Source organism: Pinus tabuliformis, chromosome X, assembly GCF_031772625.1.
Source record: "Pinus tabuliformis cultivar Carrire ecotype Pingquan chromosome X, CPIR1, whole genome shotgun sequence".
Classification (NCBI taxonomy): Eukaryota; Viridiplantae; Streptophyta; class Pinopsida; order Pinales; family Pinaceae; genus Pinus; species Pinus tabuliformis.
The window spans coordinates 170,466,063-170,486,714 of record NC_142308.1 but is presented as its reverse complement, the minus strand read 5'-3'; positions in this window follow the sequence as shown (position 1 = coordinate 170,486,714).

The window sequence follows — 20,652 nt, the reverse complement described above, 5'->3', positions numbered from 1 at the left end:
CAGAAGTGGTTCTCAAGCCTCTAGAACCGCGAAATGGGTAGACATTGGTCTTCCCTCAGACGCTACTGTTAAAGCGAGAGACTTGTGGGTTGTATAACTACTTCCCCTTACTTTGCATTATATTTCTTTTTAAACAGGCAAAATCATTACCATAATTACCACATAGAAAACAGTCACCTTTCCTGAAACTTGTGCGCCTTACAAAGAAAGAATTCGAAAAATCCTCGTGATCAAATCCAGAAAAGACTTCTTTGCAATGATTCACAGGAGTACAAAGTTAGTGATTGCAATCATTTGTTCATGTTGGTGGGTCAACAATGATCTAGATCTGGCTTTGGCTCACAGCCTTGCTTTGACAATGATGATCTAGATCTGGCTTTGCCTCACTGCCTTGCTTTAACTGACTTTGGCTTTGGCTCATTATACAGCTCCGTTGTCCGGACACTTAAGGCCTTTCCCAGCAAAAAGCAGTATCTGGCTTTGGCTCACTGCCTTGCTTTGACAACGATGATCTAGATCTGGCTTTGCCTCACTACCTTGCTTTGAATAACTGACTTTGGCTTTGGCTCACTGACTGACTTTGCTTTGAATAACTGACTTTGGCTTTGGCTCACTGACTGACTTTGACGTTTATTATACAGCTAAGCTATTCGACACTTAAACCTTTCCCTGGCTTTGGCTTTGGCTCACTGACTGACTTTGGCGTTTATTATACAGTTGCGTTGTCCGACACTTGCCTTTCCCAACAAAAAGCAGAGGTTGCGTTGTCCGACACTTAAGGCCTTTCCCAACAAAAAGCAGGGACTAGCTGCGATGCAGCCTCCCTTGTTTTGTTATTCGACTCTGTATACCATTTCTCATTCCATGCGTGGGTGATTTGTTGAACTTCGATTAAATATTTGTATTGGATCCATAATCTCCTGCGAGGGACCCAAACGATTATTTGACTTGTAATTAACTGCATCTGGTCAACAAAAGACCTTAAATACTGAGGTAGAATGAGTGAAGGCAGAGGACGACACTGAAGAATGCCTGAAATGATTTTGACGAATTTTTGGCTTTGTTGTATAGAATTCAATATATGAAAACTAAGAACAAATATTTGGGTATTTGGGAGGCTATATCCATGACAACTGAAGACTTGGATGTTAAAGTTATCAAAACTAAGTTGTTGTGGATACCCTCCTTCGAGTGGGAAGACTTCTATGTATCTGGAGCTAAGTATACCATGCATGCACATACAAGACTTCTGTGTACCTGGAGCTAAAGACACCATGCCTGCACAGACGGATATCCACATTCCTTCTGAGGACAATTAGAGCAGTTGTGTGGAAAGGGGAAAACAAAGCATTCAACCTGCCAACCATCTTAAAACACCTTCCTTATCGAGGGCTGCATATAATAACCTCGTTGTTGAAAGATTTGATCTCAACGTAGAGGCCTTGTCATGATATTATGTAATCTCCGCACTGTCTAAACATTTTCCTGTGGTTTTGTAATCGGAGTGTGTAAAGTTGTTCCACTGAGATGTCCATAACCAAGGATCTTCGTATTTGTATGACATGTACAATGTAGGTTTCAACAATTGTCGAGGGATTAAGGTATTATTTTTTATATAAGATCGATCTCAAAAAATGTTTAGCGAGCCTTCTACATATCTTTCAATTTTACGATTATATTTTATAACTATACATATCTTTCAATTTTACGATTATATTTTACAAGAATTGAAGGAGAGCAGTATCTTTGGTTTGATGATTGATTCTCTTCTCCTGCTCTATCATGAGATCATAATTTATATAATAATAGTAACCATGTGAGCACCAGAAAAATATAGGAGGGCTTCTATAATTAATTCCAATGGTTTATACTATTCAAATCATGTGATTCATGAGTCTTCTAATTGGTTATTGTGATTTTTTTTCATATAATATGTGGAAAATATAATGCTCATAATCTATTCATGTTGATGTAAGTGTGTCATGTGATTTGGTTTGATAATGTCGACTCATAAGATCGTTTTCCATGGATATCTAGTGTTTCAAAAGGAATAAAAAATGTGACCCCGCGAATAGAATTGTAATGGTCTGGTAGTGGTTGGAGCGTGGGCAACAACAGTGATAACTCCAAACTTGATGGGTTGTAGCTGTGCACTGAGCAAAGTAGGAGTGCTTTGTGGTATCTTAAAATTACAGACGTTGGACATTAGCAGGTGCGTTGAATTGGAGGAGTTGCCAAGTGTTGAGACATTTGTATCTTTGGAGAGGCTGAGGGCGTATGGTTGTGTGAAGTTGAAGATAATACATGTAAATGGATTTGGGAGCTACGTGTTGGCTACTGGTTTGGATTAGAAGAGGTGGAAGGTGGAAGGTGTTTAAAATTGTACATGATTGACACACTTTGATGCCTCTATATGTCACAAATTACAATGTCCGGTGTGGGAGATTTCACAGACAATATGAAGATTCATTGTTCCCAAGGCAGTCAATTTTTTCTTAAATATTGAATGGATTTTATGGTGACCACTTTCACCATCAGTTTTTGATGAAGCTTGACACATGGCTATTGAAATTCCGTCGCCCTCGGTACTATTGATCCAAATAATGTATTTTTTTACCATTTTTATTTCAGGAGGATTATTCATTTTTAAGAACATAATAAAGAATTGTGTGTTGATATGGTGGCCAGACCTTTGACAAACATTTTTTTCCTTGTGTCATATATGGAGGACAATACTCTGCACATAAAAAGGCACAAACCTCCGTAGATATATACAGATGGTATAGAGGCATAAACATCCATCCTTGTTCAATTTGTTTCAGGATGTTAGTGCATTTTTCCAAATTTAGGACAACAAAAAGTGGAATCAAGAATTTGTTAACACTTGTTAATGATAAGCAATCTGAAGAACCAAAAACATAGGTATAGAAAAGAAGCAACATGTAATACATAACAATGTGAATAATAAAATGTTAGTTAACATTAATGAAAATACGACTATTTTTAATGGGGATTAAATGAAAATGATGTAGCGGATTGTTTAAATGCATCCAGATTACAGTGGAGAAGCTTCGAAAGAAATGGTTCCAGCTGTTATAAAACCGAACATCTATCTGCCAAGCACCATGGTAATCATTATAAACCATTACACCTTGTTCTTGTCTATAACCTTCTCTGCCTTCCAATTATCTTGATTCTATGGATGGTTGTTCTTGTCTATAACCTTCGCTGCCTTCCAATTATCTTGATTCTATGGATGGTTGAATTAAGGGGTAATTACATATGTGTGGCTTAATTACATAAGGATTGATGAAGTATCAGTTTATATTAAATTGGTTTTTTTTGTTATCAATATATTTTAAAGTATAAATTAATATTAATTAAAATTAAAAAAATTTATTCATAATTTACATTGGATATTTTATTCTATACCATTAAAATATTTTATTTTAACATTTTTTTCTACATATATATGTTTATAATGTTTATAAAGTTGACCTATTTTTGAAAAGTATGAAGAGGAACATCTTATATAAAAAATTTTACTTCTACTTACTTTATATGAAATTATATTAAGTTATACTAATTAAATATGAAAAAGTATATTTTTTTATTATAGTCCACATTACTTTTCTATTTAAAAAAAAATTTGGTTTTATTTTAAGAGAGACCAATTTATTTATATATAACCTTTAGGCTAGATTGTAAAATGAGCCTCTAAGCTCATTCATGTGAAAAAATCACCCCTGTAACATTCTTAAACATGCATAATCCTTTACCAAACCTGTTTAGACCACATCCCGGAAAGTAATATTAATTAATATACATTAATAGTTAATAATTAATTGATATACACGTTAATAATTGATTGATATACTCATTAAAATGGCAAAAGTTCAATGAATATGTACAAAATCAAAGAGCGTAGATCTTGCATACCTCAAATAACGATGGCTCCTGCAAAAATTAAACGCTGGAATCCTACTCTGCTCCACAACAAGAAGTTATCCTTTTTTAAATGGAGGACTTACATATACAAACAATACATATATCTATAGTAATCGTTTACATAAACACCCACCATTAGGTCGGAATCTCTACCCGTACTTCTATCGATTCATTCCATGCTTCAGTTATGTACTAATATATGCGATGTCTTTTTAAACTAATGAATAAGATATATCCTGTGGCGTGTGTATTAGAGCTGAATATTTCTCGCAACTCTATTGAGTTTATTGTAATAAAATATGTTTAATTCAACATATGGTTAAAGTTAATTTTGATTAAACAATATGTTTGACCCAACACCATGCTTGATTTTGTTTGTAGGTATGGCAGATCAAATCCAACGTTCTGTTTAATGAATTCATTCTAAACCCTATTGTTTACAAGCCGAGCTCATCAGTGATTCCAATGAATGCACTGTAATTTTTCTAAAACCATTGCAACTTCACTCGAAATATTTATAAACGAGTAAGTTTCAATAGTGAAGATGCCATAGTTGGGATCCTAATTCCAGCACAAGTGCTTAAACCCTAAACCAAGTGCCGCCTCAGTGTAATGCAAAATTATACCTGTTATTTTGTTCTAAAATTTAACAAATATGTAAATTTGTAATTTTGTACATTTTTGACAACTTTCAATGTAACATATTTCTAATTAACTAGCACAATCACATTAATTAATTAAATGTGATTGATATAAATTAAAGACTTCATTTGTATCTCCCACAAAAACTATTAATAAATATATAATAATAAAAATAATATTACAAAAAAACCATTACAATAAAAATAGTATTATTATTATAAATAATAATAAAAAATTAATTATTTAATATTTTTAAATAATTTAATTTCAAATTATTTATTTAATAATAAATAAATAATTAAATATTATGTATGTTTTTTAATATAAATAAAAAATGAACATAATAGGAAAATTTGTTAAAATAGTTGAAACCACAAAAAGAGGCCGATATACTTCATACACTAGAATCTGTGTGTATATGAATATAGCAGAGCCCATCCGTGAATCAGTAGAGCTAGAATATCATGAAGACATCTCGAAACAGAGGTTGGACTATGAGCATATCTTGTTCTGGTGCCAAAGGTGCCATGAATACTGTCACTTACTCAAAGAATGCCCATTGAACCACGAAGGCCCGGAGCTAAAAGAGAAACACATGAAACTCCCACAGGAAGGAAATGAGGGGTTCCAAGAATTGAAGAACAAGAGAAGGCCACCAAAGGGATCCCACAAACCAGAAATAGTCAACCAAACTCAGTCGAGTAGTAAAAACATATATGAGGTATTGCAAGAGGAAGAAGAAACAGAAAATGAAACCCAACTCATGGATTACCAGGAAAAAGAAAAAGAAAGTAGCTCAAGTCATGCAAAAACAACACCAAAGAGGAAAGCTCAAATAGATCTCACAGATAAAGAAGAATAGGCAGGGATGGAAACCACTACAATGGAAATAGACCCAAGCAAGGGGGAGGAGCTAAGCATGGAAGAGGAAGTTCTAAAGAAACTGTTAAATGAATGGAGGCACTTAGACGAAAGATTTATCCCAGAGGACCAAAAGAAACTGTACAAGGAGACCTTCCAACAATATAAGGCCAACCAAGGACAGAGACAAGTAGAGATTGCATAGCAACTGGGTATGCAACAAAAAACCCCCATGAATTTCAAAATAGAGCAAAAGGAGGAAAGAAAAGATGAAGGACAAATCTACAGGAATCGATCCAAATAATGGGAGAGATGTTGGAAAACATTGTAAGGGTGGTATCGCTATCATCGGTTTACCAATAACTCAACAAAGCTACCCAATGATAGTAATATCCTGGAACATAAGAGGCCTAAACAATTGGGGAAAACAAATATATTTAATAGATCGCTTGAAAAAGGAAAAGCCTCAAATAATGCTTCTCCAAGAAACCAAGATAACAGGAGAAAAGCTAGAAGAGATTCTAAGGAGGATGAAACCAAGGTATGAGGTAGTAGCAGTGGATGCGAAAGGAAGTGCAGGAGGCATAACAATCATCTGGAACCTAGCAGAGGTAAAGGCATATTATTGGATAGGGATGTAGCGAATCCTCACAAGTCGCTTCCGAAACATAGGGACCAAAGAATGGTTTATGCTCTCAGCAGTCTATGGGCTGCATATTCCAATAGAAAAGGAAAACTTCATACAAAACATAAGGACCCTAAACCAAATGCACGATGAAAAGCTTTGGCTGATTGCAGGGGACTTTAATCTGATAACAACTTTGGAGGAGAAAAAAGGAGGGATTAGAAGGGAGGAACCCAAAATGGAACAATTTAGGGACATCCAAGAAGAGCTACAGCTGGTTGATATCCTGACAATCAATGGAATGTACACGTGGAACAATAGAAGAGGAGGAAACTGAAAAATAGCGTCTCGCCTAGACAAATTCTTGGCAACTGAAAACTTAATTAGCAGAGATGTATACTATGAGGCATCCATCTTGCCATGTATGGGATTGGACCACTGGCCGATTAGACTAGAAGTGGATATGAAACAAGGGAAAACTAAGAGACCCTTCAGGTTTGAAGCATTTTGGTTGAGAGATCCGACCTTCCTAGGAAAATTGAAGGAATGGTGGAAAGAAAGTGAGAAACAAGGAAGAAACCAAATGCATACATTCCAACTCCATCTTAAAGAACTCAAAGACAAAATAAAAAAATGGAACAAGGAAGAGTTTGGTAATATCCAACAGGAACAGGAACTGCTACAGGAAAATATGAAAAAGGTGCAACAACAGATAATAAATAACGGATGCACTAAAACCTTAGTGGAGGAAGAAGGACAACTGCTAAATAGATTGGAGGAAAGGAGGCAGCAGGAAGAGATCTTGTGGAAACAAAAATCAAGAATTCAGTGGCTGAGAGAGGGGGAAAGGAACACTAGATTTTTTCATAAAGCGATGATTCAACATTGTCAGCATAATAGGATCTTCTCCCTAGTGGACCAGGAAGGAAATCACCTTACTCAAAAGGAAGATATGGAGAATCTGTTGGTCCAACACTTCCAAAATTTATTGACAGAACCTAATATAGACAGGACATAAAATATAAACAGAATTACTCTGCATATTCCTCAACTGGTGAGTAGGGATCGGAACCTAGCCCTATTAAGGGGAAATCACGAAGTGTGAGGTGGAAGAAGTAATCAAAGGTTTAGCGAAGAATAAAGCTTCGGGCCCGGATGGCTTTACAACAGAATTCTTCCAGGCAACTTGGTCGATTATAGGAGAAGATATCGTGGCAGTAGTGGAGGAGTCATGATGCAATAAAAGGATGCATCCAGCCCTAAACTCCACCTTCCTATCTCTTATCAGTAAAACAGACCATTCAGAAGAGCCTCAAGGGTTTAGACCAATAGCTCTATGCAATGTAATATATAAAATTATGGCCACAATCATGGTAAACCGCCTCAAACCTATCCTACCTGGATTAATCTCTCAAGAGCAGACTGGCTTTGTCAAAGGGAGGCAAATTGTGGATGGAATAGTCACGGCTCAAGAGGCAATTCACTCCCTGAAAAGCCAAAAAGCTAAAGGAATGATGATAAAATTAGATCTATCAAAATCTTATGATCGCCTGAGCTGGATTTACCTACAAGGAATCTTGAAAGAATTGGGCTTCAATCCCAGATAGATAAACTGGATCTATTCGATGGTATCTACCCTTGTGTTCTCAATCCTTCTCAGTGGAGCTCTGACGGAGGCTTTTAATGCAACAAGGGGGCTAAGACAAGGTGATTTTATGTCCCCTTTCTTGTTCATATTGGTTGCTGAAGGACTAAGAAGATATTTAAAAGAAAAAGTGCAAGACGTTCAATTTACAGGTCTGTGAATGTGGAGTAATGATCTGTCGTTAACACATCAACATTTTTTCGATGACATAATGATGTTTGGGCAAGCAACCCACAAGGAAGCTAGAGCCCTAATGGAAATATTAAATGATTTCATGAGTGCCTTAGGGACGGATATTAATAAAGATAAATTGGACATCTTCTTTTTCAATACAACAGCCCAATCCCAAGCTTTTCTAATTCCGCATAAGAAATCTACCCTCGAAATACTTGGGGGTCCCGCTAAGTCTTCATCCAATCAGAGTGGAAAACTAGAAGACTCTTCTAGTGAAAATCAAATGGAGGCTACAGAACAGAATTTCAGGACTCTCAATGATGCGGGAGCATATGTCTCAGAGGGGAAGAATCTTCCAAATTATTCCAAAAATCCAAAAAAAAATTACAGGCAAGGGAGTGGGGTCCTTTAGCCTGCAATTTCTATGCTTTCCTAGTTAAAATTAGAATAAATCTAGCAATAAATCATGCTAATTGTAACTGAGCTTTCAAGCTTTAAATCACCTATAAAGCATGCTTTTCTTGTATTGGATAAGGACGAGAGTGCCTATCTTTAATTATAAATAAAATTGCAGCAAACCTCTCATCAGACAAAGGAGAGGGGCGAGTGCCTTAGTTTCACTGTGGAATTTTGTTCTCTCGATGTTTCTGAATTAATGGTTCTGTAGAAAGTTTGTATAGTTTAATTTTAAAACGCTTTAACATGGTTGAATCGATGACTGGTTTTCCTCGCGCTGCCCATACTTTATATGAGTTATAGAAATCGAATTTCTTTTTGTTTATGTCTACCCAGGCTTGGATTCAGTTGCGCATATACCTCCGTTTATTCTCTGAGTGCTAGTGGTGTATATTTAATGGCTGTAGCGGATTAAGGGTCTATTACTATACGCTCTCAACATCGTGGCAATGATATATACTGGCGTGGGAGATTTTAGGAACTGTTGGTGGCATGCTCTGTTCATAAACCCTGTAGAGAAGAGAGGATAGCGGAATAAAAAGGGCGAGTTCCAAATTGGAGCCGAAACTATATAAATTGTGTATTTATAATTCGGTGAATCCGGCATCGCATGGACAACAAAATTGCCAATTGTATCGAATGCGAATTACGGAACCAGCGAAGTATAGAACCTTGTTTATAGTTGCATCGGGTCCGTCCTAAAGACCTTTGTCCGCAGCGGAACTGGCGAAGTCTTAATCGAGGATCTTAAGTGCATTGGGTCCGTTTCAAAGACTTGTGTTTGGGCGATTCCGATTTATGCATCGTCAATAACCCCAACATAAAGGGCGGAAAGGTATGGTGATATATCTATTGAGTCAAACCGCTATGAAACGCTGAGATTTATATAGCGACAATCTGTGGCTTATAATCCATTGTTTATTGCAAAGGTGAGTTTATAGTTATCGCAGATAGATACGGAGGTAAGCACTTCCCACGGTGCTATATAACGGAACCATATGTCGCGTGGCATATAAATATATATGTTGTATATGTCGGCTCACCAAAGGAGGTATCGCTCTTAAGCTTTCAGCCACGGTTAATTAATAAAATACGATATTGGGATTGTTGAAATGACCCATCAATGTAATGACTGATGCATTCAATCCAGAAGAAAAGGAAATTAACCAAGGTATAGCAGAACTCGCTGACAGATTTGGAAAATTGACTCTAACGCCTGGCACGTCATCATTAGTGGTATCAGAGCCCACAACTGACCTTGAATTGAATCTCAAGAGCAGAAGAAGGATGGCTTTCAGAGTTGGAAGAGGACGAGGACGTGGTGGAAGAGGACGACCTGCTGCAAATGCTGAATTATTTGAATCAGTGGAGGAGCTGCGAGCTAGAGTGGATGCTTTAACTACAGATCGAAATATAGATGATGGAGATGTCAGTGAGCCTGAAATGGAAGCTGCGGAAGAAGAGGAAGCTGTATAGGTTACTCCTGAGATGAGATTCTTCCAGTCAGTGTTAAAATCTACAGCCAGGCCATGGAACCAATTAGTACCAGTATATCAAGGAGGATTGAATCCAGAAGAATTGATCGAGTGGATTAACAGCATGGAGAAATTCTTCGATTATGAAGAAACAGAGGATGAGAAGAAAGTGAAGTTTGTTGTCACCAAATTAAAAGGGCATGCAGCACTTTGGTCGGATGGTGTGCAGGCGGAAAGGAAGAGACTTGGTAAGCAGCCAATCAAGAACTGGAGCCGAATGGTAGCAAAGTTAAGAGGTAAATTCTTGCCAAGTAATTATTAGCAAACATTGTTTAGACAAATGCAAAATCTTAGACAGAGAGCTTTAACAGTAAAGGAGTATACAGAAGAGTTTTATAAAGGGAGTATAAGAGCTGGAGAAGCCCAAGACACAGATGAGAAGGTGGCTAGATATATGAATGGCCTCAGAATGGACATTCAGGATGAGATAAACCTGTTGTCTCCTAAAACAATAGAGGAAGCTTATCAGATAGCACTGAAAGCGGAGGAAAAGCTCATAAGAAAGCAGTCTGCCAAAGGGAGAGGGAATTTCAGAGGAAAAGGAAGTCAAGGTGGTAGAGGTAGATCTACAGCACCTAGAGATGGAGCTAGCAGCAGCTCAACCCAGCATACACCCAGAGAAGGTGATGCAAGAGGCAGAGGGAGTTTTTCTAGAGGAAGAGGAGGCAGAGGAAGAGGCAGAGAAATAAGATGTTACAGGTGTAACAAACTGGGACACAGAGCTTTTGAGTGCCCAGAGAATGCTGACACAAAGCAGAGAAATGCAATTGTTACTCCAGCTGAAGTAGAAGCACCAGCGGCAGCGGTAGTAGAAGAAGAAAACACACCAGAAAGGGGAGAATCTCTAGTGGTAAATAAAGTTTTACTTAAGCCAGTGAAAGAGGTGGCTGCTGAACCGCCACAAAGGAAAAATTTGTTCAGGACAGTGTGCAAAGTCCAAGGGAAATGTTGCCAGATGATCATTGATAGTGGCAGCACTGATAATTTGGTCTCTACAGAGGTAGTGGAGAAATTGAAGCTGAAGACAATGAAGCATCCAACACCTTATAAGGTGTCATGGTTACAAAAGGGACATCAACTGTTGGTAAGTGAACAGTGTGAAGTAGAATTTCAAGTGGGCAAGTACAAGGATAAAATTGTTTGTGATGTGATGCCTATGGACGTATGCCACATATTGCTTGGGAGGCCTTGGCAATATGACAGAGGAGCCATGCATGACGGGAGGTGGAACACCTACAAGTTTGTAAAAGATGGTGTTAATCATACATTGTTGCCTTTTCAAGAAGAAGATGTACCGGGACAGAAGACTGATCCAAAAACTCTGTTGCTTGGAGGGAAGGAGTACTTGAAGCAGATTGAAGAAAATGAGGTAAATTTTGCTGTGATTTGCAAGCCCAAGGTAATATTGACTTCTACTAAAATGTCTGAATTACCCAATGAAATTCAAGAAATGCTGGAGAATTATTGTGATATTATTGTTGATGATTTGCCTAATGAATTACCACCAATTCGAAAAATCAGTCATCATATAGACTTGATTCCTGGAGCAAGTCTACCTGACAAAGCAGCATATAGAATGGCTCCTGCAGAAAATGAAGAAGTTAAGAAACAGGTGCAAGAATTGCTTGACAAGGGGTTGATTAAAGAAAGCTTGAGTCCTTGTGCAGTGCCAACAGTGCTGAGTCCGAAGAAAGATGGAGGCTAGAGAATGTGTACAGATTCAAGAGCCATTAATAAGATTACAATCAGGTATAGATTTCCATTACCTAGAATTGAAGATTTACTGGATTGTTTATCTGGTGCAAAATATTTTTCAAAGTTAGATCTTAAGAGTGGTTATCATCAGATAAGGATAAGAGAAGGGGATGAATGGAAAACTGCTTTTAAGACCAATGAGGGATTATATGAATGGAGAGTGATGCCTTTTGGGTTGTCCAATGCACAAAGTACATTAATGAGGCTTATGAATGAAGTCCTCAAAGAATTCATTGGTAAATTTGTAATCGTATATCTGGATGATATATTAGTCTATAGCAGATCCAAGGAAGAACACTTGAGGCATTTAAATTATGTTCTATAGAAGCTGCAGCAAGAGAAATTATTGTTGAATCTGAAGAAGTGTTTATTTATGAAAGAAGAGCTGGTGTACTTGGGATTTGTTATCTCAGCTGAAGGATTGAAGATGGATCCAGAAAAGATCAAAGCAATTGTGGAGTGGCCTTCACCCAAGAGTATTTTTGAGGTAAGGAGTTTTCATGGTCTTGCTAGTTTTTACAGAAAATTTATTAAGAATTTTAGTAAGATTAATGCCCTTATTATTGAGACCATAAAGAAAGATAAACAGCCATTCAAGTGGACTGCTGAAGCAGAGAGAAATTTTCAGTTGTTGAAGAGGAAAATAACTGAAAAGCCTGTTTTGGTTCTTCCTGATTTTAACAAGATTTTTCAAGTTAAGTGTGATGCCAGCGCAGAAGGAGGAGTTTTGAGCCAAGAAGATAGACCAATAGCTTACTTCAGTGAAAAGCTAAATGAGGCAAAAATAAAGTATTCTTCTTATGATAAAGGGTTTTATGCAGTTGTACAGGCACTAAAGAAGTGGAGGCATTATCTAATGTCGAAAGAATTTATTCTTTACTCAGATAATCATGCATTGCAGTTTATAATGCAGCAGCCAAAACTCAGCCAGAGACATGTTAAATGGGTAGAATATCTTCAAGGCTTTCATTTTGTGTTGAAACATATAACTGGATAGTTAAACAAAGTTGCAGATGCCTTAAGTAGAAGGAATATATTGTTGCAAGAAAGTCAAATCCAAGTGTTGGGTTTTGATTTTCTTAAGGAATTATATGAGACCGATTCAGATTTTAAGGAGGCATATGAGGCTTGTAAGAATCCTGTTTTGGCGGACAGAAGCAAGTGGCTGGATTATTTTATACAAGATGGACTGTTATTCAAGAAAAATCAGTTGTGCATACCCAGCTGTTCAATGAGAGAAAATTTAATTAAAGAGAAGCATAGTGGAGGACTTGCAGGACATTTTGGTAGAGAGAAGACCTTTGAACAGCTCAACAGATTTTACTTCTGGCCGAAAATGAAATCTGAAGTAGAGAAGTATGTAAGGAATTGTAAAGTCTGTCAGTATGCAAAAGGAAGGAGCCAGAACACAGGGTTGTATATTCCATTGCCAATTCCAGATAGGCCTTGGGATATGATAAGTATGGATTTTGTGCTAGGATTACCAAAGACTCAAAAAGGCTATGATTCAATTTTTGTGGTAGTGGACAGATTTTCAAAAATGGCACATTTTATTCCATGTTATAAAACTAGTGATGCTTCTCATATTGCTAACTTGTTTTTTAAAGAAATTGTAATATTACATGGATTACCCAAAAGTATTGTGTCAGACAGGGATTCAAAGTTCGTTGGACATTTCTGGAGAACACTGTGGAAGAAGCTGGGAACTAAATTAAATTTCAGTTCTACCTATCATCCACAGACTGATGGACAGACTGAGGTGGTGAATAGATGTTTAGGCAATCTTTTGAGGAGTTTTACTACGGAGCATCCAAAGCAATGGGATCAAGTGTTACCACAAGTTGAATATGCATACAATGATTCACTGAACAGGAGCACAGGACAGAGCCCATTCCATATTGTTTATGGAATGCACCCAAGGGGAATATATGAATTAAGAAATCTGGGAAAAGAAGAATTAAGAAGTGCAGAAGGTGAAGACTTTGCTTCAAGAATGCAGGCAATACATGAGCAGGTGAAACAGCAGCTACAGGACAGCAGCATCAAATATAAAACCAGAGCAGACATGAGGAGAAGAGAAATGAATTTTTAAGTTGGAGACTTGGTTTTAGCACACCTCAGAAAAGAGAGATTTCCAAGGGGAGAGTATAACAAATTAAAATCCAAGAAAATTGGACCATGCAGAATACTGAGGAAATTCTCAGCAAATGCTTATGAGATTGAATTACCTCCTGGTGTGGGAATATCACCAATTTTTAATGTTGCAGACCTGTACAAGTATGAGAATGAAGTTGCAGAGGACACAGCACAAGATCAAGAGACTCCAGAGATTGACTGGGTAAAACAGTTACCCACAGCCAAGAATTTACAGCTAGAAAGAATTCTGGACAAGAAAATATACAAGAAGACAAGAGCACGAAATTATTTCCAGTATCTAGTAAAATGGAAGGGACAGCCGATTACTGAAGCTACTTGGGTTACAGAAGACATTCTACAAAAATTGGGCAAATCTGTAGATGAGCTCATGGACAGGAGCCCATGAAGGGTTTTGTCCTCAGGAGTCTGATGCGGGAGCATATGACTCAGAGGGGAAGAATCTTCCAAATTATTCCAAAAATAAAAAAAAAAAATTACAGGCAAGGGAGTGGGGTCCTTTAGCCTGCAATTTCTATGCTTTCCTAGTTAAAATTAGAATAAATCTAGCAACAAATCATGCTAATTGTAACTGAGCTTTCAAGCTTTAAATCACCTGTAAAGCATGCTTTTCTTGTATTGGATAAGGACGAGAGTGCCTATCTTTAATTATAAATAAAATTGCAGCAAACCTCTCATCAGACAGAGGAGAGGGGCGAGTGCCTTAGTTCACTGTGGAATTTTGTTCTCTCGATGTCTCTGAATTAATGGTTCTGTAGAAAGTGTGTATAGTTTAATTTTAAAACGCTTTAACATGGTTGAATCGATGACCGGTTTTCCTCGCGCTGCCCATACTTTATATGAGTTATAGAAATCAAATTTCTTTTTGTTTATGTCTACCCAGTCTTGGTTTCAGTTGCGCATATACCTCCGGTTATTCTCTGAGTGCTAGTGGTGTATATTTAATGGCTGTAGTGGATTAAGGGTCTATTACTATACGCTCCCAACATCGTGGCAATGATATATACTGGCGTGGGAGATTTTAGGAACTGTTGGTGGCATGCTCTGTTCATAAACCCTGTAGAGAAGAGAGGATAGCGGAATAAAAAGGGCGAGTTCCAAATTGGAGCCGAAACTATATAAATTGTGTATTTATAATTCGGTGAATCCGGCATCGCATGGACAACAAAATTGCCAATTGTATCGAATGCGAATTACGGAACCAACGAAGTATAGAACCTTGTTTATAGTTGCATCGGGTCCGTTCTAAAGACCTTTGTCCGCAGCGGAACTGGCGAAGTCTTAATCGAGGATCTTAAGTGCATCGGGTCCGTTTCAAAGACTTTTGTTTGGGCGATTCTGATTTATGCATCGTCAATAACCCCAACATAAAGGGCGGAAAGGTATGGTGATATATCTATTGAGTCAAACCGCTATGAAACACTGAGATTTATATAGCGACAGTCCGTGGCTTATAATCCATTGTTTATGGCAAAGGTGAGTTTATAGTTATCGCAGATAGATACGGAGGTAAGAACTTCCCACGGTGCTATATAACGGAACCATATGTCGCGTGGCATATAAATATATATGTTGTATATGTCAGCTCACCAAAGTAGGTATCGCTCTTAAGCTTTCAGCCACGGTTAATTAATAAAATACGATATTGGGATTGTTGAAATGACCCATCAATGTAATGACTGATGCATTCAATCCAGAAGAAAAGGAAATTAACCAAGGTATAGCAGAACTCGCTGACAGATTTGGAAAATTGACTCTAACGCCTGGCACGCCATCACTAAACATGGTGAGTAGAGTAATATTGTTGAAGGTAGTGCTTCAGTCAATCCTGATATACCAATTATCAAGCCAAGTTGTCCGTAAAACTTTGTGCCAAGGGATGATTGACATATTCAATAAATTCCTATGGTAGGGGCTAAACAAAGCTAAAAATTGGGCACTGTTGTCTTGGAATTGGCTAAGAAAACCTATCAAAGCAGGAGGATTGGGTCTCAAAGACCCCTATATTCTAAACCAGGTCATGGGAGCTAAGCTATGGTGGAGATGGATTCAGAGGGGAACTAACCAATGGAAAGAAATATGGGGGAGAAAATATGGAATGCCAAGATTGACAAAATGAAGGCTAAGAGTCCAGGAAAACATAAAGGGGTTGGCCATATGGAATTTGGCATCTGAAAATAGAGAACTGATAAGAACTCATAGTTTCTGGGAAATAAGGGGAGGAGACAAAGCCAAATTCTGGCAAGAGGCGTGGCAGTAGAGAGAGAAATTACATATCAGGCCAGACCTGGCAGAAATATACCAATTTATAAATAACCCTACAAATCAGAGGGTGAAAAGTTATTGGGGGCCAAACAGAGGGGAATACTGGAGAAAATGGAAGTAGAAACAAGATTGTTCGGGTGCTCTAGACTCAATTCAGTGGGAAACCTATGAGAAGGAGATGGAGTCCCAAAGAATAGCGATATCAAAAGGACCGGATATAATAAGATGGGGATATAGAATAAAAGGGATGTTCACCATCCAAGAATGATACCACCTGCAAGCAACACACCATCAACAGCAAGGGCCACCCATATGGGATCGAATCTTGAAGGACAAATTATGGCCTAAAATAGAATTTTTTCTATGGATAGTTTGGCATGGTAGAGCATTCACTTGGGACTAGCTATAGATAAGGGGGATGCAAGGACCATCGGCCTATTGCATATGTGAAAGACAAATGGAATTGATGCAACATTTACTAAATGCCTGCAGTTACAATGAGGTTCTATGGCAGTATCATGAGTAGCTATTTGGCCATAAAGACACGAATAAAACAAGTACGAAATTAACAACGGAAAAATGGAGAAGGAACCCTTACCAGAATCCCATCCTGAATCAAGCTTGGAAGATATCCCTTGGATTCTGACTCTGGGCAGTGTGGAAGGAAAGAAACAGAAGATTTTTCAAATGGGAAAAGAGAACAATAATATAATTATGAGGAATCACAGTCCAGAACATCCAAGAAACGATTTTAGCAGAGAACTAGTACCAAAAGATTGGGAAACCAACCCTCAGGAAGGTCGTATACTCGCAAGGTTAATCCTGAAGCCCAGCATGTTGAATGATAACTCATGGAAACAAAAAGCTTCGCCCAGTGACTCCCCAGCTCTCTTCGTGTTTCCCCACGAAGATTTCATCAAACTAAATTTTGACATAGTAGCGAAAGGGAACCTGGGTGCTGCAAGCTTTGGAGGCGTGTTTCAAGACTACCAAGGAAACACCATTCACCTGTACACCATGGATTATGGCATAATGATTAATAATGAATCTGATCTCTATGTGTTAAAGCAGGGGATAGAAATCGCATGGAGAGAAAGGTTTCAGAGAATAAAGGTGGAAGGAGACTCGATGCTATAGGGATTAATGCACGAGTGTTTGGTGATGAAGATACCCTCAAGGATATTCCCGGGATCCTTCGCAGATAGTCAGATTAGCTGCAATTGACCCAAAGATACATACACATATCCATATTATTGAAATGAGAATTGAAGTGGGAAGAAGGATTTTTACCTCAGGTCTTGGTCTCGTGTTGCTGGAGAGCACAAAGTAGTGGAGTGGAAGACCCCTCAGCTAGTTCCAAGATCAATACCTGCACATAAATAAGACGAGGCGTAATATCACATCATATAACTTCAATAATCAATACATTAATAATAAGGGATATCTAACTGCATACATTTAAGCCAATCATAATCAATAATGTTGCATAAACATGTAAATGAATCATAATACCAATGCCATGGAGTGGACAACACAATTGCAGGCCTATATTAATGATAGAAAAGAGTGATTATAACCATTAGTTGTATCAGCCTTTCCTTACTCCTACATATTCTCTCTCTCTCTCTCTCTCTCTCTCTTCTTAACCTCTTTAAGCGTTGATGTCTAATACTAGTTTTGACAGTCAACAGGAAATCCTTTCAAATATTTCGACCCCTTTCACAATGGCCCTAGCCTCAAATATATAGCGTGAGAGGATAAACCTTGCCAAATCCTTCATGATTTCCTTCGGGCAAAAGCAGAGATTCTTCCATGCTTTTGTGCTCTTTCCCTATTTGTAGACTCCATTAGGAATAGTAATTCCTCCAAATAGTTCAAATCTGGATGTTTCGAGGCTTTTATGAGCTAATATAGGAGTGAATATAGGGATATTTCTCGGTCAACTTGCTCCTTTGACCCATAGAAACTCACTTAAGTTTACTAACTCTTCTAGAGGCAACAAACAGAGTTACCCTAGGCACTAACACACCTGATGCATGGCTAGGAAGCTTTATAAAGCCGGTTTCTAGTTCTTGGAGAGTGTTAGCTTGACAAATAGGCCTCTAAACTTGGTCAGTCTTTTATTCATCTTGCCCTTCTCCTCTAAGATGATGAGGAGGTCATTTTCCTGTCTAATAGAGGCCCCCTAAAGTGTGAGATCAGAGGCAGAGATGATGGCCAAAATACTTTATATAACTGTCGTTTTCTTCGAAAAAAGAGAGAGAGGATCGGAGCTTCAGGAGTACGAGAAAGCTAATACAACACACACACACACACACACACACACATATCTATCTATATATATATATAACATCTAAAATCATTTCCTGAGTCGGGCATTCCCACTCTCAGTAGCTATGTCAGAGTGATTTATCAATAAAGAGATATGATGATCATGTCCTCCGATAAGAACAATGCAGGGCTTGGGTCATAATAAATCATTCTGATGAGCTCTCTAAAAAAAATAATATACGCAACTTGCAAGAGGAAACAAGGTTGAGTGATGTAAGCCTCTACACAAGGTCTAGATTTCTGCTTCACCTTAATAACATAGTTCGATACATGTGAATAAAGATGTTAAGTTCAAACATGTATGAAATCGTATGATTATCAATCAATAATGGAGACTGTTAACAGACACGAGGATGGCCACCGATAATGGTGATGGTCTCCAAGATTCACAGTACAATCTAGCAAGTGTGAATAATTTTTTTGTCATCGAACACTCGTAGAATCGTTTAACTAGGAGCCAATAATGAAAACCCTTGACCAAACACAAGGAAACCTCCCATTATTGTCTGTAAGTTCCAAGGCACTGAATTGTTTCTAGGCCTGCTTCCTAGATAGAGTGTTTAAGTCGATAGGAAGAGAACTATCGAAAGGTAGGCAATAATGTGTCCTACATCAGTCGACACGTAACGGGACAAGAATGATTTTTTTTGAAGAATAGTTTGAGCATTGGGTCAAATCAACAAAGGGCATGATGGAAGGATATGCTTGATGGGTTTGATGGAGGAAACAGAAGATAAAGGGTTTCCCTTTAACAATAGAAGGCACAACACAAAGTTTTTAACCATGCAGTAGTAGAATCATGAACACCAAAGAGTGTTAGGATACATAGATGCAAGAACATCGGGGTATATAGGCTAAACTCATAGGATGGTAAGGTTCATATTGAGAGGTCATCACAAAGAAGGTTTTGTTGAGGGAGTGCCATGTTCAAGGGAGCAACTGCTGCCAAAAAACTCTTTTCAAAATACTGACATAAAGCAATTGTATTTTCCACTTTCCCCATCTGATTAATTTGATTAGTCCAGACGGGTAAACTCGGTGGTCTTTTCATATTTCGAGAGTCTAAAAAGATCGTGAAGAGTGACTCCAAGGTGGTCCCTTTGTCATAGTTTTTAAATGGGTGCGACAAAGGTTTAATAGTATACCTAAAAATGTTAATTTTCTGTAAGTTAGTCTACTGAGTTCGGATAAAGAGATAAACCTATGCCCAATAGACATTTGCCTCATTTGTTATGAGTATGGGGAGATAAAGTAAACTCGATATTCGTCATGAGATTTTAATGAGTCACATGACGACAAACTCTATAGCTCTTCATCAAATTTTAACGTGTCAAATGAAGAAAACTCGAGGTATCTTTTTCATTTTAACGAGCGAGGAAAAAGAAGTAAAATAACTGCTCATTCCTTCTTCATAGATTTAATGAACCCAGAGAAGGGAAAAACTCAAGGATTTTCAATTTAAGAGCAAGAAATAGTCCCAAGAAAGAAGGTGCTCATACCGTCGTTGTAGGAGTTTAACAAGCGCAATGAAAAAAACTTGAGGATTTTTCAGTTCAAGAGCGAGAAAATATCCCATAAAAGAAATTGGTTCATAATGAATCGAACATGGTCATTTCTGCAATTCAGCCCTGAAAATCCATTCATCAAAATATGAGTAATTTTTTACAATATGTCGACATGGCACTTGATAAATGACATAGGAAATGAACTATTTCTACTTTAATGACTTTAATTAAGATAAGTCATACCTCCAGAGTGACTATAAGGGAGTTTTGGAGCCTCCATTTTCACCATTTGCATCATTTGAGTGTTTTGAGAGTGTTCCAAAGCTAAAGAGGAGCAGATCTTCCACAGATGATTACGGGCAATCCAGGTGACCATTCAACTTGTCGTTTGTTCCAAGTAGATGGAAAAACCCTTATCCTACATTCTTTAACCTTTTTTAGTTGTATTGGGTGTGTATTTTTAGGATTTGGGGAGGCCCTAGCTCAATAAATGCGTCTAATGCCCCCCCTCTAGGTCTAGAGGGGCGTTAAACACCCTTCACAAACTAGAGCAGGGTGTTAGTGCAATTTGTTTTCCTTAAGGGGTAGTGTTAGTGCATGAGGGCACAATGCTAAACCAAGTCAGTGATTTCTCAAGCATTTTTGCCCCATTTGCACTGATTTTTGGGTTGATTTGTGCAGGTTTTGATCCATCATGACTAGTTTGTGGAGGGAACAAGCCCATGATCGTCAAGAATTGCTTATGCGAAATGATCA